General features: G+C 36.2%; 1 long non-coding RNA gene across 2 annotated transcripts; it reads left to right on the forward strand.

Annotated features, from left to right (window-relative positions):
- Positions 1-918: 918 nt before the first annotated feature.
- On the forward strand, positions 919-9,403 carry LOC125102941 (uncharacterized). 2 transcript variants are annotated; one of them, XR_007128233.1, is made up of 4 exons: positions 919-1,103; positions 1,194-1,412; positions 4,767-4,983; positions 9,129-9,403. It is a non-coding gene; the product is annotated as an uncharacterized LOC125102941 (long non-coding RNA). The 2 variants fall into 2 exon arrangements; XR_007128232.1 differs by having other exon boundaries at positions 919-1,094.
- Positions 9,404-18,605: the final 9,202 nt, after the last annotated feature.

Here is an 18,605-nt window from a genome sequence, read left to right on the forward strand (position 1 = left end):
AAATGCTAATTATATGAGATTTTCTCTTGCTTCTCCTTACTCAGCTCTAAGATATTATTATGACATTGTGTGAAGGGGTGCTTGTGGGTAGAAGAGTGATGAGAAGGGGCTTTGGATTCAGAGGGTGACCTCAGTGGACCCTCACTGGTCTCTATAGTTGAGTGCTTGGTCTGGTCCCTGAAATTGTGACTGCTGATTGATCAAAATCAAAACCCCTGCCTTGGATATTTAAAGCTGATTAGTAAAACCCTCCTTACTTTTGCATTCCATCTATAATATAATCCTAATGCTTTGGGCAGAATGAGTATAGGTCACACATTAAGAAATGCAAAGGAGAAAAACTCATTAATATATATCAAAATATTTTCATTCCAGTATTGATTCAGAGAAAACATATTAACTACAGCAAAATTCCACTAATTTGGAGTGGATGGTGAGGTCAGTCTGAATTAACAAAATGTTTACCTTATTGACTATTACTAAAGAAATGTAATATTAAAGTACGTAGAAAGGAAATATAATACTGTTAAAGATAAGAAAGGGACAATTGTTACTAAACATTTAGAAGGGCTATTTCTTGTCTGTAAACATATATTACACTTACATGTCAATATATGTAGATATTCATATATTCTATACATACATATAGAATACATATTAAGTTCTATAAACATGAGCCAATTTATCTTTTTTTTTTGAGAGAGAGTGAGCACGTGTTGAGTTCAGGGGAAAGGCATAGGAAGAGGAAGAGAGAGGATTTTAAAAAAATTATTATTTATTTATTTGAGAGAGAGAGAGAGAGCACAAGTAGGGGGGCAGAGAGAGAATCTTAAGCAGGCTGCACACTCAGCAGAGTTCTATGTGGAGCTCTATTTCACGTTCCTGATATCTTGACCTGTGCTGAAATTGAGAGTTGGATGCTTAACAGACTGAGCCACCCAGGCACCCCATGCCAACTTATCTTAACTGATTTTACAGAGAAGGAAACAACACAGAAAGATTGACTTGCTGGATCCTTCCAAAGGGAACTCTATGGAACTCTATGGAAAAATAGCTTTATATTGGAGAAGCCTGACAAATACTACCTCAGCCAGGTGACCAAGGTTAACATCAATAGTGATAAATCATCTGTATAGTATGTACCTCTGATAGAATGAAAATGATAATTTACCTTTGTGGTTTCCCCTCCGAAGTCTTTACTCCCAGATCAATCATTAGAAAGACATCAAACAAACCCCAACGGGGGTACATTCTACAAAATAATGCACCAGTACTTTTCAAGAATCCAGTAAAGGTCATCAAAAACAAGGAATCTGAAAAATTGTCATAGCCAAGAGGAGCCTAAGGAGATATGACAACTAAATGCAATATAGTTTCTTGGAGGAGTTCTTGGAAGAGGAAAAGAACAGCAGGTAAGAACTAAGAACATCTAAGTAAAGTATGGATATTATTTAATAACAGCATATCCATATTTGTTTATTAATTATAATAAATTAATCATCTTCATTTGAGACATTAATAATGGGGGGGTATGGGTGAAACAGGTGATGGGGACTAAAGAATACACTCACCATGATGATAACTGTATACTGATGAATACTGTATAGAATTGTTGAATCAATATATTGTACACTTGAAACTAATATGAGTGTATGGTAACTCTCCTGGGATTTAAAAATACTTACTAAATAAAGATATTAGTAATAGGAGAAACTGCATGTGAACTCTGTACAATCTTCACATTTTTCTATAAATCAAACTTTCTTCAGAAAAATTTATTTTAAAAAAGAAACTACATGTGGATATTATATTGGTTAGCACAGTTCTATACTAATACTCAGGAAACCACTTAAGACTGAAAAACATGTTATACTACAGGAGGCAGTCGGTAAAATCTAGGCAATAGAAAAGACCACAAGATAAATGACCCAGTTTCTTTAACAAATAAAGTGTGGGAGGAGTGTAGAGAAAACTGAAGTTTGAATTGAATTAAGAGACACAACTAATCACAACATGTGGACCTTATTTGAAAATGGATTGAAACAAACTGCAAAAAAAAGATAATATAAAAAAGTTGAAATATTGAACACACACTGGATATTTGATGATCCTAAAGAATTGCTATTAGGGGCACCTGGGTGGCTCAGTGGATTAAGCCGCTGCCTTCGGCTCAGGTCATGATCTCAGGGTCCTGGGATCGAGTCCCGCATCGGGCTCCCTGCTCAGCAGGGTGCCTGCTTCCCTCTCTCTCTCTCTGCCTGCCTCTCCGTCTACTTGTGATCTCTCTCTGTCAAATAAATAAATAAAATCTTAAAAAAAAAAGAATTACTATTAATTTTCAGTGTGATTATGCTATTGTGGTTATTTTTTCACTATCCTTATCTTTAGGGATACATATTTTAAGGATTAAATTATGTAATCTCTGATGTTCATGCCAAAATAATGTGGAGTATGGCGGGATTGGGTGGGGGTAAAGTGAAACAATATCGACCATGAATTTTTAATTGTTGAGTCTAGGTTAGGTATATGGGAATTTTTTGTTTTATCCTATATGCTTATACACATGTTCAAAATTTTCCATAATAAAAGGTTAAATGAAATAAAAACTACAAATGGAAAATAACTGTCTAATAAGCCTTACTGTATAGTACTCTATTTCTAAATAGTAAAGAGTTTTCCACCTACACATCACCAATACTCAAAATAGCAGCTTCAAGATAGAAAATGACATTTAAGCTGTGTCTACAGGAAGCCAAAAACCTACTGGTTGATTTGATTAATTCAGACAAAGAGCTAGTCAGTTTAGAAGAGGGGGAAAAAAATCAAGCTGTTCATTTCTTTGAGTTTACTGAATAACACCTTGTATAGTGCTATGTACTTAAAATAAGTGATTAATATTTGCCGGTCAATAAATCAGTGAATTATGAAGACACAATGTGGTTATGAAGAGCAATTGCAAGAGAACTCAGAAACAAAGGTAAAAGGCTAGCTCTAGGCAAAACTATGGAGAAGTCCACCTTTATTTTCCAATATTCACGTGCAAAGAATATCATTGCAAACACACACAGCCTAAATTCATGACAAGAACAAGAACCAGCTTATAAAACTATCAGTAGATTAAGTTTTGACAAAATTCTACTAAAAGTTCTGATGGATATGTGTGTTAAATTGGTATTTCAATGATTTTTATACTATATATATTTATGTAAGTCATACTATAGAGTATCATGTTACCTCATTTTGTGAATCAGACAAAAATAGGTAACATTATCTCTGTTTTTCAGGTATAGGATAGGCTCTGGGAGGCCTCCTAGCATTGTCAATGCCAGGAGCAGAGGAATGGGGACAGGAACCCAGGTGTCCTGGCACCAAGTCCAGTGATCTTTTTAACACTTAGCTGTATCTCAAGGGAAATACATGATATACTCTGTTGCTTCTGCTTGGATTATACTGGAAAGAAAGTTGGCATGAATAAATCTCTCTAGTTTAGGAACACAAATAACTGTCTCTTTTGCCAATCTCTAGTATTTAAATAGTGTCAGTAAACTGGTGCTTCCTATTAATAACTGTATATTATAAATGGTCAATATTCTAGGCAATGTAAATCTCTATTAATATTACATTTTGTTTGTTTAGTGATGCACAGCTGAAATCCAGAAATTAAGCTCTGTGAGCATGGTAAACACTCTTCTCAACATTAAATCCTTTGCTATTGAAAAAGAATATGTATTAAAGTATTTTAAAATATTATGTAGCAACTTTATAATATCAATTAACACGAAGCTCATCATTCTGCTCCATTATTTGGCAAATGGCTTTATTCTTTCAAAGTATCTTCCTATAGGAGGACTTCTATTCCTCCCCAGTAGATTTAGTCCATTTATCTATCACAGCTTCACTGTTGCTTGATTTCATTTTCCTGCCTATTTTATGTGCAAAGAAAATCATTCATAACAGCTTCTGTGTGACTGTTTCTCACCTCCAGTCAATGACCATTTCCATTCAAACTATTTTAAACAATGTCTTGGAATGAGTCCATCCCTTGCCTTTGTGTATATTCTAAATCTTTTTCCAACTTTCCCAAATGACTCACTTTTTGCCTTTGTTTTTAATTAGAGGTTCCTCTTATGGTTTCTTCCAGAGTATCCCCTTTGGAGCTAGACAGATATTGTTTTGCACAGCAGAATGTCCAGCTGAGAACAAAAATACAGACACGCATTTGTTACCACAATGTTTAAGTGGGTTTAATCAGAATGTAGGTGTTTTTTTTTTTTAAAGATTTTATTTATTTGACAGAGAGAGAGAGAGAGAGAGATCACAAGTAGGCAGAGAGAGAGAGAGGAGGAAGCAGGCTCCCTGCGGAGCAGAGAGCCCGATGCAGGGCTTGATCCCAGGACCCTAGGATCATGACCTGAGCCGAAGGCAGAGGATTTAACGCACTGAGCCACCCAGGCGCCTCAGAATGTAGTTTAACGGTTCAAATATATCCATATTTCTTTTTTTTTTTTTTTTTTTTTTTTTTTAAAGAGAGAGAGAGAGAGAAGGAGCAAGCATGAGCACAGGCAGACAGAGTGGTAGGCAGAGGCAGAGGGAGAAGCAGGCTCCCCGCTGAGCAAGGAGCCCGATGTGGGACTCGATCCCAGGACGCTGGGATCATGACCTGAGCCGAAGGCAGCCGCTTAACCAACTGAGCCACCCAGGCGTCCCCAAATATATCCATATTTCAAGGACCACAGAAGAACTTAACATTTTATGCTCTGTTTCAGCAATACAAACAAACCAAATTGTCAAACACTGAACCAGTAGAAGGTAAATGTACTTCCAAAATCATTTCCCTGATCCCCTGCAAAGAGCTTGATCACACTGGAGAATGTAACTCATGGAGTTGCCGAACTGTATTTTTCTGCTTTATCTCATGCAGAATAATCAAACTAAGAGTTTTCTGAAATGTCACTTCACAAACACACTGAAGAAACTGGGGAGGTAAGCTGGGATTTCTGGGTTGGAGATAATTCCTCTTGGGCCATGGCAGAGTGGCAGTGTATGTACCTCGGGGAGCCCTAGAAATTTGGGTGAGGGTCAAAGAGGACATGGTGCTGAGTGTCAGGGAATTGATCTTCCTAGAGCAGTAACGCCTGAAAATTCAGATACCATCTGCTTATGTCATCAGGTGGCTCACTTCCTTGCTTCGCCAGGTGTATTATTTTTTATTGTTGTAGTAACAAATTGCCAGAAACTTAGTGGATTAAAGCAACACAAATTTATTATCTTACAGTTCTGTGGATCAGGAGTCCAGTAAGGGTCTCACCAGATTAACATCAGTGTGTTGGCAGGTGGAGGCTAACATGGTGGGTGCGGCCTCTTTTACAACAAGTATCACTGACTCTTTTGTCATCACATCTCTTTCTCTGACCACTGTTGGAAAAGGGTCTCTGCTTTTAAGGGTTGGTGTGATTAGGTAGGGCTCATCTGGATAATCCAAAGAATTTCCCCATCTCAAGATCTGTAACCTTAATCATATCTGCAAAATACTTTTCGTCATATAAGGTAACACATTCACAGGTTTTGGGGAACAGGAAGTAGATTTCTTTGGGGGCCATTGTCCTGCCTATCACACCAAGAAAAGAGTAGAGTGATAAAAGACTTTCTGGTATCCACCTTTCAACTTATCTTTACCTACTGACTGGATCTGGGCCTACCCATACTCCCCAACATATTCTAACCCTACACTCTTCTTATCCCTTACTTTTAGCTCACCAGGCTCGAAAACCATATCATCTGTAATTTCTCCCATTATTCTCAACAATATCGAGGATGTGGAAAATTCATAAGAAACAAATTGCTTATAAATAAATTTATAGGAAATAAATTATGAGACAAATAAAAATGTATAAAAAGTAAATTGCTTAACTGAAAAAAATATGTATTAATTAATTCTCAGTAACAATCTTGTGTCTACACATCAGTTATCTCCTGAGGTGGGGGGAGCCAAAATTTTTTTCTAAAATTATAAATACTCATTAAAACAGTACCATGAGATGGTCATAATATATTTAACAATGGCAGCCAATTGGGATTATTTGAATAAATAAATAAAATAAAGATGGGTTTCTTCAGAGGAGGACATTCAGAGAATTCCCACCTTCCTTTTAGTCTGTGCCCAGGTAGCCTTAAGAAGACAGAAGATTATTAAATTATGTTCTTAGGTCCAAATGAATAAACATTATTTATCTATTAAATATTATGGTATTTTATTTTTAAAGAACTGTGCTGGGGCACCTGGCTGATTTAGTCAGAACATTTGACTCTTGATCCCAGGGTAGTGAGTTGAAGCCCCAAACTGGGTGTAGAGATTACTAAAAAATAAATAAATAAAAATGTAAAAAAAATGGTTAAAAAAGAATTCCAGCTTAATAAAGACGTGCTAATATAAGTTTTGGAGGATATATCTTTGCTACAATTTTATTGATGAATGAAATTAAGTTTTTTTTTTATTATTATATAAACTGAAGACAAAATTGAATTTACCTTGGGATGCCTGGATGGCTCAGTGGGTCAAGGGTTGGTCTTTTGATTTCAGCTCAAGTCATGATCAAAAGTCATGAGATTGAGCCCTGTGTGGGGCTCCATGCTGGGCATGGAGCCTGCTTAAGATTCTCTCCATCTCCCCTTTCTCTGCCCCTCCCCTACCCAGCCCCTATGTACACACACACTCTCTCTCTCTAAAGAAAAAAACATTTTTTTTTAAAATTAAAGAAAAAATTGAACTTACTTTGAAGATAATTAAACTTAAACTTCAAGTTCCTTAATTTTGTATTAGCAGTATTTAATCATACTTTTCTTTCTTTTTTTTTTTTTTATTTATTTGACAGACAGATCACAAGTAGGCAGAGAGGCAGGCAGAGAGAGAGACAGGAGGAGGAGGCAGGCTCCCCGCTGAACAGAGAGCCCCATGCGGGACTAGATCCCAGGACCCTGAGATCATGACCTGAGCCGAAGGCAGAGGCTTTAACCACTGAGCCACCCAGGCGCCCCAATCATACTTTTCTAAAGAAGGTCACAAAAATTACATAAGTTTAAAACTCCATAAAACTTGGGGCCAAGACTGACTGGAGGAGTTTCCTGCTTGAATTGCACAAATGTTTAATAATCATAATATTTCCTTAGAATACATATGTTTGGTCATGTTATTTTGCTGTTTTCTACATCTTAGGTGTGATAGACTATTTTATTTGTTCGCAACTTTTTATTCCTCTCCGCTTTTGCCATACTTCCTTTTAATGCAACATATTTCCTCACCGTACTAACTTTGGACTTGGTTGGCCAATGGAATAATGATGAGAAGTATGTTGTGTCCCAGCAGAAAATTACAATGTCCTTTTGTAATTTGGCTCTGTCCCTCAACTTCTGCTCTCTCTCATGAATATTACCTGAATCCCAGAATGAGAAGATATGTAGAACCCAGCCAAACTCAGCATAAGCCTTGTAGACCTATAGCCTTCATGTAATGTGAGTGAGAGATAAGTATTTTTAGTTCCACTGAGATTTGGGCATTGTTTATTATTGTAGCAAAAGCCAAGAATGATTGTCATTCTATTTACTTTTTCATTTCACAATAAGGTATCTATCTATCATCTATCTAACCACTCTAGTATTTTCCTAGATTTGCAGTATATATATTACACTCTTTAGCTGCCTTTAATAGGGATACTTATTGGTGGTTGCCAAGGACTGAGTCATTAAACACATGATTTCTCTTCCCTAGAGACAGTCCTTTGTGTGTGTTCTTTTTTTTTTTTTTTCCTTTTCTTCTCCTTCCTCCTCTTCTTCTTCTTCTTCTTCTTCTTCTTCTTCTTCTTCTTCTTCTTCTTCTTCTTCTTCTTCTTCTTCTTTTAAAGTAAATTGGCAGGTACACAAGGAAGGAAGCTTGTATTGCTAGGGACTTCAGATCCCAAGACTGTGCTACATGCTCACCATTTTCTGAAAATGCAAAATCCATCCCTGTCTGTTTTCTTGAAGTTAATTCATAAAATATGGGGGTTTTTCTAATTATTTTTAATTATGCCCCTATAGAATTAGTGCAAATTTCCCCCACTTGTTTATCTGAAAACCCATTATGTGAAGTGAGGCTATGTCCCCCGATGGGTACTATTTACATTTTAAAGTATCTAAGGAGTCTCTTCTGTGGATGCTCTCCAACATAGCCAAATTAATGTCATTTCCATTTTTTGCATTTCTACTAAGTTTCTCCAATCAGTAATAACAGATGTTATTTGTGTGTGAGTTCATTAGATACATTATTTTCTCAAACATACAAAGTTATCTGGAAATCTATCCCTTTCCTACAAGATGCTATGATGCTAAACTATCGACTTTTTTTGACTATGTAAGATGTATCACAGTTGAAATATCTTAATATATATCTATTGAAAAACTTATTCTTTTTTTTTAAAAACCTTATTCTTAGTAGAAGGATGAACTGTCTCAGAAAAGCAGCATGATATTCTCATTATTTTACAATTGCTTTGATGGTCTTGACTGAATGTGCACTCCTTGATTCTGTTTCAAATCACTCCTAAATCTGAATTGTGGAAAAAAAAAAATCTTCATTTAAAAAAAATTTTTTTAAAGAAATAATTACTTGCAGTTATGTAAAATCTTAAAGCTATTTAAAATATCCTAAATTTAAGCAAAGGTAACAAAAATTAATATCCAATAAATTAGGTTAAAAAATAACCTGGATATAGTGAATGCTAGAGTATCTTTATGCCTTTTTGTATGTGTATGTGAGTTCACATGTATTCTTCCTCTAAAATAAAAATATTCAAAAAGGATTTCAAGGGAGGTTATATAAAAACTTATAGTAGGTACTCAACAAATGTTGAGAGAACAAATTGGACTGAGCTAGAGAAAAGTGTCTTTTTTTTAGGTGATAAGAAATTGGAAAAAGGCACTTTGGGAACATTGCATGAATATCTAAATTTAGGTTACAGTGATACTTATTTGGAATTGATTGTGAAAAGAACACCTTTAAGAGCTTGACTGTATTTTTTCTTCTATTAGACTGAATGTTCTTTTAGCAAAGAATGTTTAGAACATTTAGCAAAATGTTCTTTTATTTCTTTTAGGTCAAGACAAGTGGTGTATGCAAGGCCATCTGTGAACACTGTTTTCTGAGGCTGACTTTTCCATTACTGAGGACAGTTTCATGTAACGGACCAAGCATGGGGCAGATCCTATCAGCACTGGATCCAGGCATCATGGAGCCTTGGGGTGAATCTTAGCTCTTGATGTGCCAGGATGCTTTTGTCAAATTCTTATTCTTTCTAAATTTCAATGTCTTTACTTGTAAATAAGAAATACAGTTGCTTTAAAATTTTAAGATTCTGGAAGTAAAGTGTAGTGGGCTCAATGGTGGTCCCCCAATAAAGATATCCATGTCCTAATTCTTGGAGTTTGTGAATGTTACCTTATTTGAAAAAGGGTCCTGGATATTTAACTAAGTTAAGGATCTTGACATGAGGAATCATCTTAAGTTGGCTAGCTGGGCCCTAAATCCAACAACAAATGTCCTCATATTTGTATAGACATAGACAGAGAGACATGAGATAGGCAGAAGAGAAGAAGGTCATTGAAGGTGGTGGGAAGTCCCTATAAGTAATACCTACAAATATCAAAAGCTGGAAGAGTCAGGGAATGTATTATTCCGTAGAGCCTCTGAGGGAATGCAATCCCGCTACATGTTGGTACCTTGATTTCTGGCCTCAAGAAGTGTGAGAGAATAAATCTTTTGTTTTAAGTCATTCAGTTTGTGGTAATTTGTTATAGTAGCCATCAGAAACTAGTACATAAAGTTTGTGGTACACAATAGGTTTTAAATAAATATAAATTTTGTCCTTTTATTCTCAAGTCATCATCATTGGAGTGTACATTTTAAAAAGGTACCCAACACTCAATGGTCCATATTTAGGGACTTTGAAGATATTTACTCACTGAATTCACTGAATGTGAATTTTCACATTTCTATGGTCCTTAATGATTAAAGGAACAAATACAGGGTAGCCCTGGGAGTTTAGATATATCAATACAAAACTAGTCCAGTGTGTCAGAGGAAGAGATACTGACATTAGGGGCTGGAAAATTGTTTTAGGAAATAGTCTTAAACCAGGCAATATGTCTAGCATTTCTCTCCCCTGCCCACTAAATGTCAGCAGTATCCTACTAATCATTGTGATAGTCCCCAATTTCCCCACCTTTCCAATTGCCCCCCAATTGCAATAACAGCCTCATTTGGATCACAGGTCTGTACTAGGTCTGCACTGTTCAATCTACATTAGCCCTTTTAGGCTTGCTCTATATCTCCTGAGAAAAATGAAAAATTTCCTCTGTCCCCCAAAACTTCATCTAAAACTGGCCCCATAGTTGCTTCCTACTTCATAATCCTTGAGTAGGCTATGCCAACCAATCGGAACTCACTCTTTGGTACTGGCTGTCCAGCACCCCAAGGAGGGGAAGGTTTGGAAAGGAACAAAAGAGCTCAATGTGATAAAAAAATATAATTCATATATTTGTGTATTTGAAGTTACATATATGATGCATTTCATGTCATCAAGAAATATAAGATATAATGTAAATTTTCGAAAGATAGATATGATATATTCCAAATGTATATTAAATTATTCTTTAAGGTTATGCTTGTTCAATTTAGAAAAATGTGTCAGAAGTCTTTTTTAAGATTTTATTTATTTGTTTGACAGAGAGAGATCACAAGTAGGCAGAGAGGCAGGCAGAGTGAGAGGGGGGAAGCAGGCTCACCGCCGAGCAGAGACCCCGATGGGGAGCTCAATCACAGGACCCTGGGATCATGACCTGAGCCGAAGGCAGAGGCTTTAACCCACTGAGCCACCCAGGTGCCCCATAAAAATGTGTCAGAAGTCTTAATAGTCATGATTGTTAACTCAGTGGGTCCCTTCTATAAATCTATCATAAAAGAAAAAAAAATCTTAAGTGTGACCAAAGAATTACACATAAAGATATACTTTGGAATACTGCTTCTTATAAAACAAACTTAAAACAACCTAAATGTCCAACAATAGAACAATGAAGAATGGTCATATAAATTATGGCATACCTAGATGACAGATTCATGCAACAATTAAAAATCATTGTAAAAATATTTTTAATGATGTGGATTATACTATACTTTTGATAGTAAGTGGTGGTATCTAAAATTTATTCTGGTCAGAATAACTGAATAGATATTTTTCCAAATAAGGAAATTGGACATGTTTCCAATAAGTCAACCTCTACACAAATGGCCAATAAGTATATGAAAAAGTATTGAACATCACTAATCATCAGGAATATGGAAATCAAAACCACAAATGAGATGTCACCTCATACCTGTTGGAAATCTATTGTCAAAAAGACAAGAGATAATAAGCTTTGGCAAGGATCTAGAGAAAAGGGAACCTTTGTGCACTGTTGGTGAGAATGCAAATTAGTGTAACTACTATGGAAAACAGTATAAAGGTTCCTCAAAAACTTAAAAATAGAACTACCATATGATTCAACAATTCAACCTCTGGGTGTATGACTCAAGGAAATGAAATCATTATCTTGAAAAAATATCTGCACCCACATGTTCACTGAAGCACCATTTACAATAGCCAAGACATAGAAACAACCTAAGTGTTCACTAATGGATGAATGGATAAAGAAAATGTGGCATAAATACACAGTTAAATATTATTCAGCCATAAAAAGAAGGGAATCCTGCCTTGTGCAACAACAACTCTGCCATTTGCCCATTTGAGGGCATTACACTAAGTGAAATAAGTTAGACACAGAAAGGCAAATAGTATGTAATCTCACTTGTGTGAGGAATCTCAAAAAAACCAAACTCAGATTCAGAGAATAGATTGGTGATTGCTAGCAGTGGGGCAGTGGGGGAAATGGGTAAGGGTGGTCAAAAGTTACAAACCTCCAGTTACAAAATGTGATGACTTATAGGTGGGATGATTATAATTAATAATACTGTATTATAATCTGAAAGTTGCTAAGAGTAAATCCTAGAAGTTCTCTTACCAGAAAAATGATTGTAACTATGTTGAAGTGATGGCTGCCAACTAAACTCACTGTGAGAATCATTTTGCAAAATTTGCATATGTCAAATCATTATGTTGCATACCTAAAATGAATACATTGTTACATGTCAATTATATCTCAATAACACATGAAACACATTTATTCTACTTAAAAAATTGTTTATTGCATCCAAGTGAGAAAAGAATAAAATTATCTCTGAATATGATTTAATCTTATGCGTAGAAAACCCTGAAGATTCTACAAAAAACAAAACAAACAAACAAAAAAACCTGTTAAAGGTAATAAACAAATTCAGTAAAGTTTCAGGACATGAAATCAACTCAACAAAGTTGGTTGTATTTCTATACACTAATAATGAAAAATCTGAAAGGGAATTTAAAAAACAATTCCATTCATAATAGCATCAAAAGAATAAACTGCTTAGGAATAGACCTAATGAACAAGGTGAAAAAAGACTTTTACACCGAAAACTACAAAATACTGCTGAAAGAAATTTTAAAAAGAGAAAACAAATGGAGAGATATCCTGTGTTCATGGATTAGAACACTTAATATTATTAAGATATCAATACTGTCCAAAACAATTTATAGATTCAATTCAATTTCTGTCAAAATCCCAATGGCATTTTTTCAGAAATAGAAAAAAAAATCATTCTAAAATTTATGTGGAATTTCAAGGGACTCCAAATAGCCAAAATAACCTTGAAAAAGAAAAACACATGTGGAGGCCTCACACTTCGTGATTTCAAAACATATTACAAAACTATAGTAATCAAAACAGGGTGGTACTGGCATAAAGACAGAAATTTACAGATAAGTGGAATAGAATAAAAGCCTATCAGAAAGGATGAATCAGTTGTTACAAAAGTTGACACAACTTTTTATCAACATGGACAGGACTGGAGGAGATTTTGCTGAGTGAAATAAATCAAGCAGAGAAAGTCAATTATCATATTGTTTCACTTTCTTGTAGAGCATAAGGAATAAGATGGGGGACATTAGGGAAAGGAAAAGTGAATTTGGGGAAATCAGAGGGGGAGATGAAGAATGAGAGACTGTGGACTCTGAGAAACAAACTGAGGGTTTTGGTGGGGGGAATGGGTGAGCCTGGTGGTGGGTATTAAGGAAGGCATGTATTGCATGGAGCACTGGGTGTGGTGCATAAACAATGACTCTTGGAACACTGAAAAAATAAAATTAAATTAAAAAATAGAACATAACAATTATTAAAATGCATTAAAAATGTAAAAAAATTTAAAAAGCCCAGAAATAAACCCTTGTGTATATGGTCAAATAAATGATCTTTGACAAGGATGTCAAGATCATTCAGTGGAAAAAAAAAAAAAGATCATTCAGTGGGATAAAGACAGTCTCTTCAATAAATGCTGCTGGGAAAACTGGATATCCACATTCAAAATAATGAAGTTGAACCCTTATCTTATACCATATATGGAAATTAATACAAAATAGATTAAAGGCTTAGACATAATACCCCACACTATACAACTCCGAGAAAAAAACAGGGGGGAAACTTCTTGACATTGGATTTGGCAATGATTTCTTGGATATGACATGAAAATCAGGCAGCAAAACCAAATAGATAAATGGGATTACATTAAACTAAAAAACTTATGTGCATCAAAGGGCACGTCACTGGAGTGAAAAGGCAACCTATGGAATGGGAAAAATTATTTACAAATCATATATCTGATAAAGGGTTAATATCCAGAATATACAAAGAACTACACTTTAACAACAAAAAACAACCTGATAAAAAATGGGCAAAGGGCTTGAATAGGCATTTTTCTAAAAATGATATACAAAAGACCAACAGCATATGTGAAGGTGTTCAACATCACTAATCACGAAAGAAATGCAAATCAAAACCACAAGGAGGTAACACCTCATGCTCTTTAGGATGGCTACTATCAAAAAGACAAAATAAGTGTTGGTGAGGCAGTGGGGAAATCTTGACACCCTTGTGCACTGCTGGTGAGATTGTATAATGGAGCAATCATGTGGAAAATAGCGTGGTGGTTCCTCAAAATTAAAAATAGAACTACCCTTTGCTAATTCTACTTCTGGCTATATACCTGAAAGAATTGAAAGGGAAATCTCAAAGAGATACTTGTACATCCATGTTTATAACAGGTTTATTCCCAATAGCCAAGAAGTGCAAGCAACCCAAACGTCTTTTAATGGATGAATGGACCAAAAAAAAGTAATATATACATACAATGGACTATTATTCAGCTTTAAAATGGAAGTAAATTCTGCAATATGCAACAATATGGGTGACCTTTGAGGTCATTATGCTAAATGAAATAAACCAGTCACATGAAGAAAATACTGTATGCTTCCTCTTATATGAGGTATCTAAGATATCTAAAGTAGTCAAATTTATAGAAAAAGAAAGTAAAATGGTGATTACCAGGGCCTAGAGGGAGGGAGAAATGGGAGTTGTTATGCAATGGGTATAGAGTTTAAGTATTGCAAGATTATAATGTGAGAATATAATGTGATTACATAATGTGAATACACTACTGAGCTGTATACTTAAGAATGATTATGATGAAAAAATACTTATTTAGGAAAGCCTTTAGCATTGTTCATAGTGATACATATAATAAAAGATTAGATGTAGAAATAGGAGAACATAGAAAGTAGGTAGAAAAAATCTAAATAGAAAATCATAAAATGAAGCTAGGAGAGAGTTTTATCCAGAACATGAATGGTGTTAAGATTTTGTGCCTTTGACTCTAGGCTTTTTAGCAGCCACTGATAACAAGGAGACTAGTTATGTGATTCCTTTAATCTACAAAAATAAATACCTGGTATGATCTTAACTGGGAAGAAAAAAGAATAAAAATATCTATGAAACCTTAGAAGGAAATATGCCAAAATGGTAACAGAGGTTATTACTAGGTAGTGGTGGTATTGCCCTTTTATACTTTTATATATTTTCTGAAATTTTCACAATTGACTTAGAACTTGTAAATAGGAGAATGCTATTGTGCCTCTTGATGACTTTAGTGGAAATTCGTTAAATGTTTCAAAGTGGCAAAAGGAAAAATTGCATATAAGCAGATCTAGTGCCAGGTAAAACCAGCTGTAGAGGAAAAAGGGAAAACTGCCAAGGACAAGGATTGATCTTGGTGTGGCTGAAGGGCTATAGGCCCTGTTCTCTGCATGGAAGCAAAAACATGTGAAGCTCTGGGTCATTTATGGGGACAGGGCAGTGGGGAAATAGCTTCTCTTGGGCCACAGTCTTATCTTAGGACTTTCTGCCATGAGTAAGGAAGGGGCTGCAGGAGAAGACAAGGAAGGGGAGACTGTGTTGAGGGTCTAGGATTTTCTCCCAAGGGAAGATATAGAGTTACTGTTTGTTTTTATGTTGTTTCTCCAGAACCCAACTTTACTCCGAGGTTGTAAGATTCCATTAATCCAGGCTAATTTTGGTCAAATGGAAAATTACAGAGTTCAATTCATGATTTTGAAAAATTTTAACAGCTTATTGAGATATAATTTATACACCATAAAATTCACCCATTTAAGTCTACAACGGTTTTTAGAATATATAGAGCTGTGTAGTAATCACCACAATCTAATTGTCATCACCTTCCCTAATCATATCTCTTAATAGTCACTTACCGTTTTCCTCCAGCTCAGCCCTAAGTAACTACAAATCCACTTTCTGTCTCTACAGATTTGGATCAGATGAACATTTCATATAAATGGAATCATTAAATAGATGGTCTTTAGTGACTGGTTTCTTTCACTAAGTATGTCTTTTGAGGCTCATCTATGTCGTAATACATATCAGTATTTCATTCTTTTTATTGCTGAATAATATTCCATTGTATGACTATATTATATTTTACTCATCCACTCATCAGTTGGTGGACATTGGGTTGCTTCCACTTTTTGGCTAGATTCTTAAACTGCTAATAATTTTTCCTACATGGAGCCAATTTTTAAAGGTTGCTCTTTATGAAAGTCTTCCTGGGTTTTTATTAATCAAAGACATTAAATGACTGCTATTCAGCATGACCAGATAGCATGAGATGTTCAACTATCAATTGTCCTCTGAGATGATCAATTTTTGTACTAAGCTGATACAGGCTCAGTAAAAAAAAAAAAAAAAAAAAAGAAACTTGACATTTTATTTAGTTCACACAGCTTTAAGTTAAATGTCCCATTTCTGTAAGGTTTTCTGATATAATGAAAATCATGCACAGATTCCCATCATTACCTGGAAGGCCATTGAGGGGACTGGAGATAGGGCCTGAGGTTGGGAGTCCCTGTTTCAAATTATAGAAGAGTATAACAAGCACTTAGCTTTATTGTTTTCAATTACATAAAGTAACAAGGACTAATTTCCAAAGCATCGACATAAAATGTCCCCAGGGAATTTGGTTTAATGAACAGCTAAAAGTGATCTACAATGAATGTATTTGCTATCATATATAAATGGTACTTTTAAGGAGCCATCGGGTTTTCTTCTTAGGGGGTGTGAAATCTGGTTTTGCCTATTCATACGTTTTTGGTATACAGAAGGAGACCCTCACCAGGTCGTCCTACACTGTGATCACCAGTGGTCCCCAGAAAAGCAAGCACCAGTCCTCTTCCTACTGTCCTCCCATGCTGCTTATTACCACCCCAGGAGAAGAGCCTCATCCCTGTGATCTGATTCCAGCACATGGAAAGGGCTACTTTTTCCAGGGGTGGCACTATCAAAGGACTTTAAAGGTACAGCAATTTCAGGTAGAGTTCTTTTTCTCTGATTCCATTTTAGATTTTTTTCCTCCCCTTTTCCAACATTGTGTGCAGCTTTGCTGCTCTGGTCTGAGAAGCAGAAGCAAAGCAAAGGGAATGGAAATACTTGAATGAATTGTTGAAAAAAAGAGTCTGATGTTGAGGAGAAGAAGGTAGGTAAAATGCCATGAAATTGAGGCTATCCACAGAGTAACACCCTACTGGGTACTCCCCTACAAATACAGTCATTCAGGAGGAGCTCAGGCTCCTTCTATCTTGAGACGCCACGATTGTCAACACACGGACTGGTCATCCCAGAAGGGTGGCCAGGCCTGCAAGAATATACATCATTCCTTCCCAACTTCCACTGGCCCAGAACTCACATGCCCGGTCTAACTATAAAGGGGTGCAAGAGGAAGTTAAAATGGGCTTGGTAAAGACTTGGCAGTGTCTCAGTCACACCAGCTCTGGGCTAGAGGATAGATGATATTTTCTGTTGTTCTCTGGAGGTCTGATTCCATTGTCTCCAGAAGAGGTCCCTTGTCACATTGTCGTGGTTAATTCTGAGATTTTGGTTTGAATTTAGTGATGAATGGGAATTCATCTGGGGTTGGATCCCTGTTTATTCCCGGTTCTCCAAGCTGAAACACCATTTCAGTTGCATCTAATAGTACCCAAATCAAAAGTCAGACGTTTTGAAAAAGTAAAATTCAAGAGTTTTGCTGGATCTATCTGATTAAGTGGATTTCGTTTAGTATTATTAAGGTAGGAAGAATCCAACGGTACACTTACTGTGGCACTGGCTTTTCCCCGATTTGCCTCGTGGGAATTTTTTTTATCACTGAAAAAAGTTTCACTTTGGTGAGCTATGTCGCTGGAATTTTCATTTAGCCTATATGCACAAAGGACCACAACTGGACTATTAGGAGGCCATAAAGCCCTGGGTTTAGGAGCACAGGCTCTCAAAAAGACTGCTTTGGTGTTACCTTAGGCCATTGACTTACTTAATTCTCAGTTCTTCAATTTCCTTATTCAAAGTGGGCCCAAGGATGGTAATACAGTCCCCACCTGGACTAATGAGGTGGATCTCCTTGCTCAAATTCTACATCCGTCCTTGGGTCCTTCCTCTCTTGCAGAGGTTGAAAAGCTGAAATTCTGCATTTCTCAAACTCCTTCACAGCTAGGGGTTTGGCTGGGATTTTGGGCTCATCCATTTAGATGGATTTGTTTGAAATTTGGAAGGCAGACACGGGGAGGCCATCCTCTCCTCTCACTTGGCCATTTTACGGCTGGCATGAAAAATGACGGAGGCGTGAGGCTTCATCTGCAGCAGGGCTCCAATATCCTTTTTCCAGCTGCCTGGGTGTCAAAAGCTGTGACAGTGGTAGCAGCTTTTTGAATTTGGATTCCTGTTCTGGGACATGGTTTGTAAATTTTCTAGCTTCATTGACTGGGAAGGAATTGCTCTCCTAGTGGGCCAGTTCTATATTTCTCTGGGAATTACTTCTGGAGGCCCCATCTAGAACCTACTTCTCCAGCCCATCTAACAATTTTGCAAACACCAGATTCCCTGTATTAATCCCACGTTGCTTAAAATATTTAGAGTGGTTCCTCTTTTTTTTTTTTTTTTGGAGTGAATCCTGGTGGAATCAATATCTCAATCTCTCATAGGGTTACTGTAAGAACAAAATAATAGATGTAAAGCACTGAAGCCCTGTATATGTAAGTACTAGATACCTGTGA

Source organism: Lutra lutra, chromosome 6 (assembly GCF_902655055.1).
Source record: "Lutra lutra chromosome 6, mLutLut1.2, whole genome shotgun sequence".
Lineage (NCBI taxonomy): Eukaryota > Metazoa > Chordata > Mammalia > Carnivora > Mustelidae > Lutra > Lutra lutra.